The sequence below is a fragment of the Lepidochelys kempii genome, chromosome 18 (genome assembly GCF_965140285.1).
Source record: "Lepidochelys kempii isolate rLepKem1 chromosome 18, rLepKem1.hap1, whole genome shotgun sequence".
Lineage (NCBI taxonomy): Eukaryota > Metazoa > Chordata > Testudines > Cheloniidae > Lepidochelys > Lepidochelys kempii.
In genome coordinates, this window is record NC_136397.1 from 17,454,773 (window position 1) to 17,471,428 (window position 16,656).

Genomic DNA, 16,656 nt, shown 5'->3' on the forward strand with positions numbered 1-16,656 from the left:
GGCTATAAATGCATCTCAGTAGGTTGCAAAGGGCTAGACACACATTTTAGTTGTAGTTGGGTTTTTAAGAATCAGAAGCACCAAGCAGGATCCAGTAGAAAGAGCGAGATTCAAAGCCTACTGAAGTCTTTTCACTGACTTCAAAGTGCTTTGGATCAAGCTCACAGAGAGAACACCAGACTCATTTCACATAGGCCACAGTGCATCTCCTTCCAGTTACTACTGACACTGAGGGTGACCAGATGTCCGGATTTTATAGGGACAGGCCCGATATTTGGGGCTTTTTTATTTTTATTTTTTTTAAATATGGGCTCTTATTACCCTCATCCCCCTTCCAATTTTTCACACTTGCTATCTGGTCACCCTACTTACATTATAACCTAGAAGTGAATGCTACTCCAGTATGCACCTCCATACATTGCCTGTGCTACCCCCTTGCTGCACCCTGAAGCTGTTCCTGCAATAAGGTGGCTACTCTGCACACAGCAATTGAAGACAAAGTTATGAACACTGACAATTCGTTTTTTTCACCTTTATTGATCTGCCCAAGTTATATACAAAAAAAGGAATGTGTATGAAAAAAAAGACACAGTAGACAGACAGTGGAGAGAGACAGATCCCAGGTCTCCGGAAGGACTTCAGAGGGGAACTCTGTGCAGGCAGAAGGTGCAGAATCAAGCCCAGAGGTGGTGGGATCCTAATGATTTTCACATCAGTAAGTCTCCAGCACCATGCCGGTCAAGCCCCCTTCTAGTGCAGAGGGAAAGAACAGTAAGGAAGCAGGTGGAGGAAGGGCGTGAGGGGTACAGTTGTTACAGCTAACGATAAAGGAAAGCAATGCACCACATGTTGGGTCACATTTCTCTCCTTTTACAACCCAGCCTTCAAATCCTCTGAAAACAGCAGGTGGAGAGTTATCAGCAGTGACTGTCCATCTGCCAGAGAGAACGCCAATCACTTTCTCAACTCTGAAGTCTCACTCCTGCCTTGCCACTGGGACTTACAGTCCAGTACAGCCTCTAGGCGCGAAGCCAGGTCAGGGCTCCGTTGCGCTAGGTGCTGCTGGCACAGACAGCGCACACTGAACGCTTCACAATTTGGATGGACAAGCCGGAGGAAGTTCTTAAATCCCAGTCTGTGAAATGGGGATAATAGACTAATCTTAAGGGACTCCTCTGAGGTCACACAGGTAAGTCTGAAGCAGAGCTGGGCTTTGATCTCAGACCTTCTGCAGCACCGCAGTCCAGCCCCTTTACTCCAAGGCCATCCCTTCCCTTTAATTCAAGCACCCTTCACTCCACTCTTGGATCATCATTTTTCTCTTGCTGCTAATAAAGTGCTGGCTTTCCCCCTGCTCCTCCACCCCCCAATTTCGGAAGTGTTCAAAAAGCTGCGGCCTGCCCCAAGGGGGATATGGATGAGTGCCAAGGTGCAGCTGTAGCTTGGGAGTTCTTTTCCCTTGCAGAAGTGTGATGCCAAAGCTGGGTGATCTTCGGAAGGAGACAAATGAGGAGTTATTGTTAATCAGCTGGATGGAGCTCCGAAAATGCCAAGGAGCAGAACGGAGCATTGCCCCATCTCTCAGGCTGCTGCCGACAGCAGCCGGAATCACAGAGGCTGTGCAGTGGGAGAGATATTACCCTTCAGCTCCTCATTCTGCTAGCAGCACGGGCTGGCACAAGAACAAAGGCAAGATCCCAGATCTGAAGAGGGTCAAGATTTCATTTATTTTTGGAGGTCCAATTCAAGCATCTCAACTCCCAAAGGAGGAGCGGCACTGCCGTACGCCATGCCAGCTACGCAGATGTCTGCTAGCAAGAGATTAAGTGTGTCAATTTCGTTTTCCGTGGGGCAGCCCCTAGTTTGCTTTCTTAAAGACATACCACCCTCAATTAAAAAACCCACCTCCCCCAAAAGCTTCCTTTTAGAGGAGCAACCCAGTTCGCTTTCACAGAATGTTTATTTCCATGTCGTTTGATTGTTGCTTTATAGCTGTGTAGTAAAACAGCAGCAAACCTTGGACATCTGTTAATCAAAAAGGTGATTTGACTCATCTAGTTGTCTTCCCAGACCCTCCGACATCCGTCCTCCCACCTAGCGATTCACTCCACAGAAGGCACGCTTTGCTAGTGGGAAGGCAGGCTCAAAACAGCTGTTAGGCTCACGCCTGCCTCTTCCGTCTGGGGACCAAATGCCTTGACCCTGCAATCTCTCCCTCCCTCTCCTTCAGCCTGTCTAAGCTCCGGCTGCCCAGCCCCACTTCCTCCCCTGAATGCAGTCAGGATCTCCCCACTTTCTTGCACCTTTATCCCGGCTTTGTCCTACCTCGGCTGACCCTCATCGCCACTTGCAGCCACCTTTGCTCCGCCCCGGTAATGTTCAGTCTCCCCACCCTCTCTGGCTCACTCCCCGCTCCATTTCTGCTCCATGGTCGGCTACCAAGGAAAGGACTATTGTGTCTGAAGAAAGGATTTGAATGAACAGAAGGAGATGGGACAATGTTATACCAGGGCAGAGGATCCCTGGCACCCAAACCCAGGTGGTTTTAATGTACCAGTGGAGAGAGGGGTTGTGCCAGGGCTAAGGGAACTGGAGCAAGGCCCAACGGATTCACCTCATAGAGAGGATGCAGTAGGGCTGCTGTTCCTCCTCCATCCCTCACATGCACCCTTGCAGTACACGACCCAGCTATTTGGACGAGGCTCCTGGTCCCTATTCATCATTGGTTCCCGGCCAATGGGAGCTGCCGGGGCAGCGCTTGGGGCGGGGGCAGTGTGCAGAGCCCCCTAGCTGCCCCTACACATGAGCTGGGAGGGGGAACATGCTGCTGCTTCCGGAAGCTGCGCTGAGTGGGGCAAGACCCTGAACCCGCTCCCTGGGTGGAGCGCTGGAGTGAGGCAAGCCCCAGACCCCACTCCCTGGCGGGAGCTCAAGGGCCAGATTTAAAAACATCTAGAGAGCCAGATGCAGCCCCCGGGCCACAGTTTGCCCACCCCTGCTCTAACCCCATGCAGGGGCATTGATTCACATGCCGACTCAAGAGAAAAATCACCCACCAGGATCAGCACCATTACTGCTCACTCCTGAATTCTCCTTAGGGGTCTCCCCATTCAAGTACTGACCACACACACAGATCCCCGTAACACAGCCTCCATCCACATATGCAGCTCCCATTGATGCAGAAGATGGAGGACACTGGACTGCCATCAAACCCATTCACAGTTAAAAGGGCGGCAACCGTTCCAAACAGTGTCACACTGGAAATGAAAATCAACAACCATGCCAAAAGGCTTCCTGACATCAGAATCCGGATTCTGAACTCTCCTCCCCTGAGGGTAGCAGAGTAAAGGTCACAGTCCTCCCGATTTGCTCCAGCTTCAGAAAGCAGAGTCAGGACCAAAGATTTTTAAACCTGCTCTCAAAACGGTCCTCAGTTATTCACTCAACTCTGTGTAATCTCCAGCTGTTACCACTGGAGTGTTTAACTTTTAAGGAGTTTGCTTGTTTGTTCTAGCGGTCCAACGCCCCAGAAGCACAGGGCAGTGGGAGAAGATTGCTCACAATCTTCGGGCAACCCACTGAATTTATTTATTTATAAAGTAGTAAATACAAACCAGACATTCAAGTGACACTACTAGGAAGAAAACAAACATGCACTCCCAAGATGGGCTCAGTTCCAGGGGTTCCTTTCCAAGGGCTTCGTTCCACATTTTTACCCCTTACATTTTGCATCCGAGGCTTCTCGCCCCTTGAATTCCGAGTTGAAACAAGCCCTCAGATTCAAAGCAAAAAACTCAGCCAGAAATGAGGTTTGGGGTCAAAGTCATGTCAATTCATCACATTCTTCATGCCTTCTGCCCAGAGCCAACAGACTGCCCAGGTTAACTCAGGAAGTATGTGCCCAATCCTCACCGAGGAAGGATGGCCTTGTGGTGAAGGGGACTCAAGAAATCTCTGTTCAATTCCCAACTCTGCCACAGACTGTGAGGCCGCATGCAAGTCATGCTCCTCGCTCTCAGAGTCTGTAAATGGGTAACAACATTCCCTTTACGTGTTTAAGTCGAGCCCTTTGGGGTAGGCACAGGAATGCCAAAGTGCCCGTAATCAATGCACTCTCCCCCTTGGCAGAGAAGAGATTGATCTGGGTTCACAGGCAACGAGGTCTATATCGAGGCTGCTGCACACTGATGGTAGTTCTCCCTAGCTCCCACACTAAATAAAATAGCTTGTACTGCTGAATAGCACTGCACACAGCCTCCCTAAATCCTGGCCTGGATCCACAGTGATGGAAGAGACTGTTGACTACACCGCAGTCAATACCTCTGGAGTCATCCAGATGAATACTGCAGTATCTAAATCAGCTAGTGGTTCCATACTACTGGGAGTAATTAGCAATTGCCTTGAAGCTGTGTGTTCGCAACAAATCCTCAGTGAGCCAGCTTCTAGCTCTACTAAACAGTTACAGATGTCATCTTTCAACAGGGTACATTCAACTAGGTTTTTATGACTGTTGCTTTAGGCTAGAGAGAGTTCTCACTTAAACAAGATAAGATTAAGATTAAGGAAGCATGAGCTCTGAAATCTCATCACCTTTCCCACCACTCTCCAATCCCAGTCTCAAAAACTGCAATCTATCAGAAACCGCTCTCAACCGTGGAGGCAAAGCAGGCAGGGGTCTCTGAAAAGGCCAGCAGAAGAGAAGTTTTAAAGAAGAATGAATTGTTTGGGGGGGGAGGGGAAGGGGGGAGTTAAGCAGGGTGGATAAAAATTGATAATTTTTTTTCAGATTTTTATTTTAATTGAATACTTTAAAAAAATAAGCTTATTTAAAATTATATTTGAAATTATGACAACCTGTATCAAGGCCCAAATTTACTATAACCTATACAAATATTTTAAATTAAAATTTCAAAAGTAACTTCCAAGCAGTACATGTTTGCTGCCGAAGTTTTAAAGAAAATCAGACCACTGCACCAGTGGAAGTCACTGGCTAAGTACCTGGAACCAGAGTATGTTGAAGTGCTACACCAGCTTTTGGCAACAGTAGCCTCTTCTGCAGCTGCAAAGAGAATATTTTCTTTTTGTCAGTTTATTCATCTAGTTCAGTTCAGTGACTATTCAGTCACAGTTCAGAAACTGATTGGGAACTGAAAAAGCAGGAAAGCTTGTTTTCCTCATCCAAGCTACGAATAAAAACTAGGTATGAGGATGAGATCTACTAATTCTAAAACTTGAAAGACATGGTGTCCAGAAACAATTCGTTCAATTCACTAACTACTGATCATACTTCCTTTGTTTAATAAGTTCATTTGAAATACAAAAACATGTTTTGACAAGCTTACTTTATTCCTTTATTTATCCAGCACAGTCAAGGGAGTTTTATTTAAAAAACATTTTAAAGTTCTGTTCTTGTGCATTTTTAATTGAATTATAATTCCTATCCAAATGCAGCTTGACACTAATCTAGAGTAAAAAACAAAATCTAGTAAATAAGAAATGAGTCATTCACGATTTTCTACCATAATAAAAAAAAGTAAATATTAAGAATCTGATAAATGCAAGTTAAACTATATAATTCCCTACATAAACGTGTGGAGATATAATATATCCTCCTAGTTAGGAAAAAGTACCAAATTTAGTGTAGAAGGCTCTATTTAGTTGTAAATCAACTTGTTTTAATAATTACCAACCAATGAGAATCAACGTTTTTATAGTTTAAAATAGTTTCTATAGTCTAAAAATTACAAATGCAAAACAAGATTAAAATCATTTAAACTGCTTACTGATTTGAATTGTGAATAAAATAGGTGATTTAAATCAATCCACTCTGTTTTTAATATACTGAGATCTTGTACCATGAGTGCTTAAGTTTTGAAAGGGCTTAAATGTTTTGGTAAATCGGAGCCTGAATGTTTAGAGTTTTCAGTCCAAAAATGCAATAAAAACGCATCACGGAACTTCCGGGTTAATTTGGCACAATGATTTCACTTCAGATTTGCTCAAAATTCCAAGACAATATTATATCATAGTTACCAGCCTTATACTCTCATTCAGTCCTGAATCAGAGCCAGGCTGGGTTCTTTCTGGCTCATGTGTCACTAGTAATAATGATTCTGCAGGCTCAGTTCTTCCCTGCGTTACAACAACTCTGCAACCTCACGGTCGTCAATAAGATCAAAGAGATGAAATCCGGGGCAGAATTAGTTAGCAGGAAACTGCGATTTAAATAACTGATTTAAATCTTGTTTTGCATTTGTAATTTTTTTTGTCACCTTGAAGCCTAGTAAATTTCAATACACTGTGGTCATAAGACCACATTTTCCATTATTTATGTTTCTCTCTCCCCAGTTGCTGTGTTAAAGACCCACGTGAACCATGGGGAGATGGACTATACTGTGCTGTCAGATGAACAAAATCAACAAAGGGGGGAAAATATTTTCTCTCTCTAATCTCTGTTAGAAAGATCTTACTACCTTCCTTTGCATCCAATGGCTGGAAGTTGAAGCTAGACAAATTTTGATTGGAAATAAGGTGTAAATTTTTAATGGTGACAGTAATTAACCATTGGAATAATTTACCCAGGGTCATTGTAGATTCTTCAGTCGCTGATTATAAAATCAAGATGGGATGTTTTTCTAAAAGCTCTGCTCTTGGAATTATTTTGGAGAAGTTCTCCGGCCAGTGCTATGCAGGAGGTCAGATGAGTGATCACAATGGTCTGTTCTGGCCTTTGAATCTATGAATCCATAGATTTCAAAGCCCTCTGTGCGCAAAAAAAAAAAAAAAAAAAAAAAAAAAAAAGGTAAGTATCCATTTCTCCTTTTTTTACATGGTTTCTTCAGTGCTGGTAGGCAACACATTTACAGTCAGAAGCGCACTTTTAAGCAGGCTGGGTCCCTTCACATTACTAGAATGGACATTTTAAAATTCCAATTGAGAGTTTATTTCTGTGTTTGCACTTTCCATTGTCCAAAGCAGAGAACGGATTCTTCGATTTCACTTTGCTTTTGGTTATGGTCAGCGTCCTACAAACAAGCATCAAAGTGCAATTTTGGGATTGCAAACACTTGTGCTGGGGGAGGGGTATTGGCTACAGAAATGCTTCCAGTGGAAAGTCAAGAGACTCATAGAAATTTCTATTACTCAGTTTTTGTTTAAAATAAAACCCTACAATTTGGGCCAAGTTTTGATCTGACAGCATCCATTTAATTTGGAAAAGAATAGGAACCCATTGTGGATCTGATGGCAAGTTTGGGCACAGAGCCCCCGGGATCGCCACCCAAATTCAGCAAAGCATTTAAGCAAATGCTTACCCTTATGCACGTGGCTTCAGTCCCATTCAATTGGATTTAAGCACATGCTTCAGTGTATTGCTGAATCCTCACTGAGGCTCTTCATAGATCCAGCTGCAGGATCAGGACTTAAGATGCTGCAATAATTTTATGCTGGCAGCTACGTCTTAAACTAGAATGGCAATTTTTGGTAAGAAAGTGTCATTTACTGGGAATTCTACCCCAATTCTGCACATCCTTATGCACTAGTTTAGTCTACTCATGTGAGCAGAGCCAGAGAAGTCAGCAAGGCTACTCACACAAGTAAATTTAAGCCTGTTTGGGTTTACAGTACTATGGCTCAAGTGTTTGACCTTTTGGGGCCACCCACTAAGCTCAGGGGTGTGGTAAGGGTCACGTGTTGGGAGGTGGCGGGTTATGTTGTTCATCAAGGCCCCCCCCCAATTGCTACATTTTCCAAAGGCTTCATGGCTATCGGGGTCTTTTTAAAGACCACCGGAATACGTGATTTCCCTGCTACTCAGCACAGAACGCTTCAGCCGTACGCTTGCTGGAAAACATACATCAAAGCTCCCACTTTCAAAACAATGCACTTTTGCACAGGCTCTGCTGGGAAAGGGCTGCCAGCTCTGCTATAGCTTGAGCCATCGAATACGGCCCCAGGCTATGAGGCAGGAGCATGGCAGCCTGTAATTCCCGGCTTGCTCTGGGTAGCAGCAAACAGTGCCAAGAATATCAAATGCTGCAGCCGCCGCTAATTCCGTAAATCATTCTTTGTGTGGAAGAGGCAGGTCTCGGTTCCCAGGAGGCGGTGGCAGTGGGCCGAGGGAGGGAAGGAGAATGAAGCACCTGGGTTCATTCATTCAGTTTGGGGACCTCTTTGAAAGCACAAATCAGTCAAAGGCCCCTTACGTGCCTACACAAGGGCGGAGGTGCAGGGCTCACGAGAAGGACGCATATCAGCATCTGGGGATCACTAGAGGCTGCTCTTGCTAACACGCAACAGCGGCTCAGCATCTTGGGACTTGCAGGATCAGGCCCTGAGCGACAGGCTCGCTTCCTAAGCCCAGTTGAGGCCGGCACAGCGAGGAGCAGCAGAGAGGCCGGGCAGCTTCTCGTCTGCCAAAGGACTCCTGCCAAGCAGCTGGGACAGGACTCCTTAAGTCAGACTGCGGGTGTGGGGGGGCAGCTGCACAATGGGGGGAAAGAGTAGGATGCTCTCCCCCCCCCCCCCCCGCAGCCTGCCCTATGATAATGGCAGCCATCAAGCCAGGGCCACTTGGCAGCTGGAAAAGTAGGTCCTCAGTCCTGACTCTGAAATGGGTATTTGCCACCTAAGCCACACCCTGCAGCTGGATAGAAGTCAGGTAGGTGCAGTGCTTATTACTGCTAGAGCAAGCATTTGCCAGACTGCAATCCTGCTATCCCTCTTTATTCCAGGTCTTCTATGTGCCCCTCGAGGCGGAAACTCTCCGCCAGGGACTGTCCATCAGCGTGTGTATTGCGCAGTCATCACTGAACAAACAATGAGCAGTAATAAAACGAGCGGGTTCCTGGAACCTGGGCTGCAGGTGTCCTGAGTACAACTGTCTCCTGGAGGTGACCTGAGCGTGTCCCAGCAGCGCATCCAACCCTTCCGGTGCAGGGGCAGGGCACCCCTCAGGAAGGGTGAGCCAGAGAGAGAAGCTCGTGCCAGTATTTTAGATTCACAATAATTTTGCCTTGTCCTGATACCTGTCAGCAGAGGTGAACTTTTAAACCTCTCCACCCACCTACCAGGTAGGTCAAGCAAAGCGCAGAGCGGGGCAAGGACTCACCAGCTGAGCCAGGAACAGAACCCAGGAACCCCCTTCTGCTATGGAAAGTTTAGAGCAAGCAGGCACTTTCTCCACGGGGGCTTCTCCAAAGGTCACCTTCTTCCCAGCGTTCCACTGGGAGGAGATTTAAAAACCAATTCGTAAATGGAACCATCAGTCCTGGTAGCAGAAACCACCCTCCTTCCCTCGCACCAGTCCCCAGATCCTCCCCTTCCCATCTAGGTTCCTATACCCTCCTTGTGCCCACCCTCTCTCCCCTTCTGACTTGCAGCAGAAGCTCCACCTTGAAAACACTCAGAAGAATCTGAGGCCAAGGAGGCATGGCCAGGCAGCGCTGCACGGCCCTGCCCCAGGGGCAGGAGAGCCAGGCTCCGTGTCCGGCTCCACCACAAATTTCAGGTTCTATTTTCCACTGGCCGTGGTAGGGCTTCGAGCAGCCCCCCACCTCTGGCTCCGAGGGGAAGGTGCATTGACTCAGGTTCCACCGGGACTGGGCAGAGACTGCTGCTGAGCCCCGACTGAATTCAAGCCGCCTCCCCTTGACAGCAATGACGGGAGCACCGCCCGCACTCACCCAGGGGTTAATGCATCCTTAGCCACAGGCCTTGCACAGGGTGACTCAAGCCTTCCCGCGTGGGACCTTGGGCAAATCTCTTCCCAGCCACCCGACTTCACAGGCCTCAGTTATGAAATGCTTGAAGATCCTCAGAGAGAAGGGCAAAGCAACAGGGTAATTTGTCCTAAATTCAAAGCCAATTTGTCTCAGAGTCAGTAAGATGACAGAACTGGAGACAAGCTCATTGAAGCGCGGCTTTTAGCAACAGAAGTTCAAGCCGCAGCTTCTCACGGGTGCCCACTTTGATTCCACTTACGAAGCAGCGGGTTCCCCCCCCCCCAAAGCAGCTGTTTAAATTAGCAGCAGTGTCTGCTAATCTGTGACATGTAAACCAGCCCGGAAGTTATCTATATTAACCCACTAGATGTTTTGGCAGCCCTTGAGTCTACATCTCAGCCCAAGCAGCTTTGAAGCCTCCTAACTGTGCTAATCTGCTTCGATCTATACATTAACATGGAACTAGGGGCCAGATTCTCAGCTGTGGAAACAGAAGTTGCTCCATTGAAGTCAGGCATTCCACTGAAGTCAACTGAGCTCTACTGATTTAGATCAGCCAAGGATCGGCCATTACACCTTTAAATCTGCCCCAAAAGTTTCCCCAGATTACCTGGTACATAGGTCTTGTTGGACCAATCTGCAAGGATTAAGACCCCAAGTAGAATTATAAACCCTGCAAGACAGCAAGGCCGCCATGAGAGTCCCTGGCGGGGAATAGCACCAACAGATAGGAAATTGTGTCATCATTGCGGGGATCCACTCTAAAATACAAAGAGTGCGTCAGTCCCTGTAAGGACAGAACGTATTTCAGAGTGCACACAGCAAACCAGGAGCAAACCGTCACTGCAGCCAACCTTCCCGAGTCTCTTTAAAAAAAAGTCTCACCCCACTGATCACATGATGGGTTGGGAGTACTCGGAACGGAATTCAACACAGCTGCTCTAAAAATAGGTCCCTTTCAAAGCTGATTAACATTTCTGTTGGAATTCTTAATGAGAATTAAGACTATATTTTCGAAAGCTGGGGCCTCCACACAAAAATATGTTTGTTTAACCATTCCTCCTTGGGAAAAAAAAAAACAAAAACCCTCACAAAAATCATGCCACCCACGAAATTAGCTGATGGGGTCTGGCCGGGACACAGCGTTTATTCTGGAAATAGACTAGAAGGGATGAAATCTTTTTGCCAAGCAGGATAAACACCATGCTGCAGTGCAGCATCAGAAGGACCCTGCTCAACACAAAAGATCCACAGCCTTCTGTGATGCTGGAAAAACCTTAGATCTCCGTCGCACCCCGCTGAGTTACCGAGCAGGAAACTGGGTTGAGCTGCAGAAGCTTGCGGAGGTAGATCCGCAGGTGCCTCTCTGTAAAAAGCTCATGCAAATGACTCCCTAGCCTAGGGATCTTTCCGCTCAATGCGGTAGAGCCAGAAGGGCACCTATGCACCATTTTTGAGCAGTTAAAGAACTATTATACTTTGCATTTCCATACAGGCTCCTGTATGAACCAACACTTGCATAAACCCATCATGAACACACATTGGCACACAACTCCATTACTATACAATTAACACACCGCAACAGCAGAAAGTTGGTACTAAAATCCTTTTCCTACCGCTTCCAAAGCGGAGGCCTCTACCACTGGACCTTAAGGCGAGCTCCCTCAGCTGACAAATAGTAGGTCTGTTATCCTCTTCGTGGGGTCAGCCACTAGAGGCCATCACCACCCAGGCATAAAGCACATTAAAAACTTGCCCCTTGACTTCGTGTTTCCCAGCCTGGGGTTAATGAAGAGACCATCCTGAGAACATCTCTGAGTAGACCCATTCTTAGAGGTCCTATAAAAAGTTCAAGGACAGACCTTATGCATTGGGCATTCAGGGAAGCTGCTTCTTTTAAGCAGAGTTTAGGACCCCATCAGAGGGTCCTAACTCTGAAAAATCCACAGCCCTGAGCAACAGTTATACTGACCTTAACCCCCATGTAGACAGCGCTACATCAACAGGAGAACTTCCCCTGTCGATATATTAATCCATCTCCCTGAGAGGCGGTAGCTATGATTACAGGAGAAGTTCTCCCATCGACACAGTGCTGTCTACACAGGAGGTGAAGGTCGTTAGAACTAAGATGCTCAGGGCTGTGGATTTTTCACACCCCTGAGCAATGCGGTTACACAGACATAGGTCTGTAGCCTAGATCAGCCTACCCACCGAAGACCATTAGCACCCACGAAAAGAGGGGACGCTTTCTCCAAACCCAGAGAAACTCGTCCCTTTCAGGTTTTATACCACTTGTTTCGGAGGATCGCTAACAAGGCACGGTCAGGGAGCAGAACCCCCAAGTCCTGCCTCCCAATTTCCTGCATTAAGGAGGCAGCATGGCTACTAACGGCTCATGTTATCGCAAGAGATGGCGGAGGATCCCAGCAGGTTGCACATGAATGACCAAGATGACAGTGGATCATTTTGGTCACTTCAGAGGCTTGTTAAAAATATATATGCATTTAAATCAAAACAGAAACTCTGAACGGAGTGACTCTAATTAAAGGCACATAACGGGGAGTTAACCTAAGCATTTCAATGTGTAAAAATCAGACCACTCTTCGGGGAAGAGCAAACTTTGCTCCTAGCTGGGTCACAGAGTATAAAGGAGCCTAGGAGGAGAAACTGATGGGAAAACCTATAATGGGAGCAGTAAGGTTACTTAGGGGACAGGGGGTATGTCTATATGGCAACCGGAAGTATGACTGCTGTGCAGGCAGACACACCCACGCATAGCTAAAAACCAGGAGTGGAAATGCAGAAGCATGAACTTCGGCACAAGCTAACTTACCTAGGGTCCCCAGCTGGCTAGTACAGCCTGAACTGATGGCCAACCCGCCACTTCTTCACTGCGGTGTTTGGCCATGCTAGCTAGATTAAAGCTACCCACGCTGCAATCAGACCTCCAATTGCCATGCAGACACACCCAATGACAAGGCAACATTCCAAGGCTTGTAGCAACCTCGCCCAGGTCTGGGATTTCATGCAAGTGCTCTGGAGAGGAGTGGTCCAGAGGAGAGGACAGGAGGTCTAGGTGCATCTGACACAGACTTGCTGTGTGACATTGAGCATGTCGCTGCCCTCTTTCTGCCCGTTTCCCCAGCTGGAAAATGGGAATAATGCTACAGACCTTTCTTTGAGATCAGTGGAGGAGAAACATGATCACAGTTAAGTGTTATCGACCAGCGATAAAAGACAATCCAGAGCTCCGTTAAACATGGTCCCCGCCACATGAAACTTAAGAGTACATTTGCAGCCGGGGTAGGGAGGAAGGCAATCCAGTCTGGCACCTTTCACCAGCACTAAAAACCATTACAAATAACCCCACTGGTTGTTACTGAGCACAATGGTCTGACATGGTGACTCACACTAAACAGTTCCACGTGTTTCAAACCAGCTGTGTTGGGCTCCCAACCCAGATTTGTCTAATCCTTTGATTCCAATGTAGCCCAGCCCAGCCCAGCCCCTCTCCTGCTAGCCCTCTGCCCCTTGCCAGATTTTCCGAACATCACTGGAAGGCAATTTCTAACACACAGTGCAACGTTGCTACTCCGGCTAAAACTTGTACTGCATTTTATGTGAATACCAGTCCCCTCATGCATGTTTTAAAACATTTAATTGGGGACAATTCTCTCCAGCTACCACAGTGAGTGGCTCCCCTGTCTGTTGCTTCATAGGTGCTAGAGGTGGGAAAGACTGACTGGAGCATCTAGTTCATCCACTGCACATTTCTTCCCTAAAGAACAGGGTAACTTCTCAGTCCTGCAAGTTAAGCATTTTCTAGACAATAACTCTAAAAGCACAGGGGGGCAAACTGATCTCTGGCTGAAACGTCTATTGAAACAAATTAAGTTGTCTCCATTGTGACTTTAGCACGGATGATTATTTTTTCTCCAAGATTGGGACTTTCCTAGGTCATTAAATACTAATACTAAGCACAGAGGGAGTTTTATCTGCAGATCTCAAAAGCACTTTGCCAAGGTGGAGAAGTACCATTATCCAGGGCTGCTGAAACAATTTGTATAGTGGGGGTGCTGAGAGTCATTGAACCAAACTGTAAACCCTCTACGTAATGGAAACAACTTCAAGCCAGGAGGCGTGGCAGCACCCCCCAGCACTCCTCATTCCAGCACTTATGCTATTATCCACATGTCATCGCTCAGGAACTTGAAGCACAGAATGCAACACACTCAAGATCATGCCATCAGTCAAACAACGGCACAGATGGTTAAAATGCAGCTATCCTGTTCCCAGGTGAGTGGCTTAGTCACTAGACCAGGCTACCTCCCAAAATATTTCTGACACATTTTAGGTTTGTATTTCACACACACACAGTTTTACAAAACCTAACACGGACAGAAAGATTGATTGATTTTTTAAAAATGGGTCAGGTAAACCATGTTTTTGTTTAAACAAACAATCCCCTGCCACACAGGAAACCTGAATACCTTAGCATCTTGCAAGGGTCTGAGACTCACATTGCAACAGTCATTAGAAGACAGAAAGGGACACAGAGCACTCCAGTTTCACTGAGTGCAAACCAGAATAAAGCCAGCAGACTGCACAAACGGAGCAAAGGAAATGCCATTTCAAAAAACCTCTTTCCGTCGTAATAATCTAGGGTGGCTTTAGTAGCACAAGGAAGGAACCGACACATGGGGATTTCATTCGGACATCATTTCAAAATGGAAAAAACCTCATCCCAGAGGCATCAGGCGCTTCCGCTGGGGGTGCGAGTCACAGAGTGCCCGGCGGAGCGAAGGGCAAGCACTGCTGCATTAGCAGAGAGGGATAGAACAGTGAACAAAAGGAACGACACCATTACTGAATACTGCACTTGCTAGCCCTTGTCCGGAGTACTGCCTGCTGGGCCCGGTCAGGAGACAGCCACAGGTGGGCCACAGATTCAGCACAGGGCAACAAGGGTGACAGCAGATTGCCTGGGTCTGCTTTAGATGGAGCACTGCTTATTTTCACTGGGAGACAGGAGGCGTCAAGGTGTCCTGGTGCAAGCAATGCAGATTATGTTATTCACACCATGCCCTTCGCTCCACCCTAGTTTCTCTGCTGACTGCTTCTAGTGTCTCCCTAGCCCACTCCTAACTCCATGCCACCCCTCAGGCCTGGCTCGGCTTTCCAGTTTGGTTGCCAAGCTTCTCCCTGGCCTCCTTCAAAACCACTTATGAAGGAATCCACCTGTTCCGAGATGCATCCTGCAATGCAGACCTCACACTGCTCTGCCTTAGCGCTGCGCAATGGTATAGGGCTGTATTGGACCCTTGAGACTGAAGCTTCTCTGGGGCAGGGACCATGTTATTTTCTGGGCACCGTTCACATATACAGCAGGACACTCACACGGGGCACTAAGAAATTATACAAAATAAAGAAGTGGTGTGTGGATCCTGATTAAGTTTAGGCTGCAACTCAAGATTTGATGTGGAGGCTGAATACAGGCAAGGGGACAGGCTCTGTTCTGAGGATACTGAAAGCCAAATCAATACACAAGGTCAGATTTCAACCCAACCTGGCGGAAGTCTCTCAAAAGTTGATCTTGCGAGAGCTGGATTTCTGAAATCCTGGACTACAGCTGAGCCACCTTGCCAAGAACAGCCCACTTCCACTTCGAGAGCCAAAACTGGAGAAGAACCTAATCCAGAAATTCTAACACAACCGTGTCCTATCCACCCCAACATACAAACACACACACTTTAAACTGGATTACTGGCATGTGTCCAGTTAAACCCATGTATAAGTCTTTCCAAAACTGGGCCTAAGTGAGGTCAGGAGACAGTAGTATTTGGGGTCAGAATATAACAGAAAAGGTTAGACAAGGACATGCGTGTGACAGGACAGAAAGCGAAACATAACTGGATGGTGAAATCAACAAGCTTGTATAAAGATGCCAAAAACTTTCCTCTTGTCTGTCTCCTGTTAGCCGGTGTTAGGACTCTGCATCAGTCCGCTGAGTAAATGTTGCTGACCCACTGTGGCAGAAGCAGTCACCTGGAATAAAGAGATGGGTGTAGCCCTCTGGCCAGAGGGAGCTAGGGAGGTCCTCCGGAGAACCCAAGGAAGAGCCAGGCTTGGAGAGGAGGCTTATGCTCTTTATTATTAATAGAGTTACCCATAAAACACAGCCGCAGGATGCATGTGAACTGACCTATAGAGTCACTGAATCTAAGGCCAGAAAAGACCACGAGATCATCTGACGTCCTGTATATCACTGGCCACCAACGCCAGCACACTAAGCCCAACAACCAGAATGAGACCAAAGTATCACAGCCCACAGGACATGACTATTTTGTGCCACAGGCAGAGAATAGGAGGGAACAAGGTGCATCAGTGCACGAGGACCCGGCTATGGCAGGGAAATAATTAAAGGAGATATACTAGATAATCCTGGCAAGTGACCTGCACACAAATACTGCAGAAGAGGAGGAAAAACCCCCACGGTCATTGCCAATCTCACTCGGGGGGGAAATGCCTTCCCAACCCTACATACGGTGATCAGCTAGACCCTGAGCATACGAACAAGAACCAGCCAGCCAAGCATCAGAGAGAAAATGGGCTCCGTGCCACCTGACAGCCCTGGCCCACTCTGCCCAGTATACCATCTCCAGCCATGGCCATCCCTGATGCTTCAGAGAAAGGAGATTTAAAAAGCCTCCCAGAATACATTGGGGTAAAAACTGCTCCCTTCCTGAACCCCTGCTGGTGGCCAGCTGAAACCCTGATGCATGAGCATTAGGAACATAAAAAACTGGAAGTCCCAAGGCTGTTGAACCCTGCCCCTGTTGTCTCAAGCAACGCCATCATACATCCACACTCAAATTTGTCCAGCTCTCTCAAAACTAAATTAAGTTGTTTGCTCACCCACTCCCCGCAACTCCTA

General features: G+C 47.1%; 1 protein-coding gene across 7 annotated transcripts in view; it reads right to left on the reverse strand.

Moving 5' to 3' along the window:
• DVL1 (dishevelled segment polarity protein 1) overlaps positions 1-16,656 on the reverse strand; it is a 207,951-nt gene that overhangs the window by 133,130 nt on the left and 58,165 nt on the right. The gene's annotated exons all lie outside the window — the stretch shown is intronic.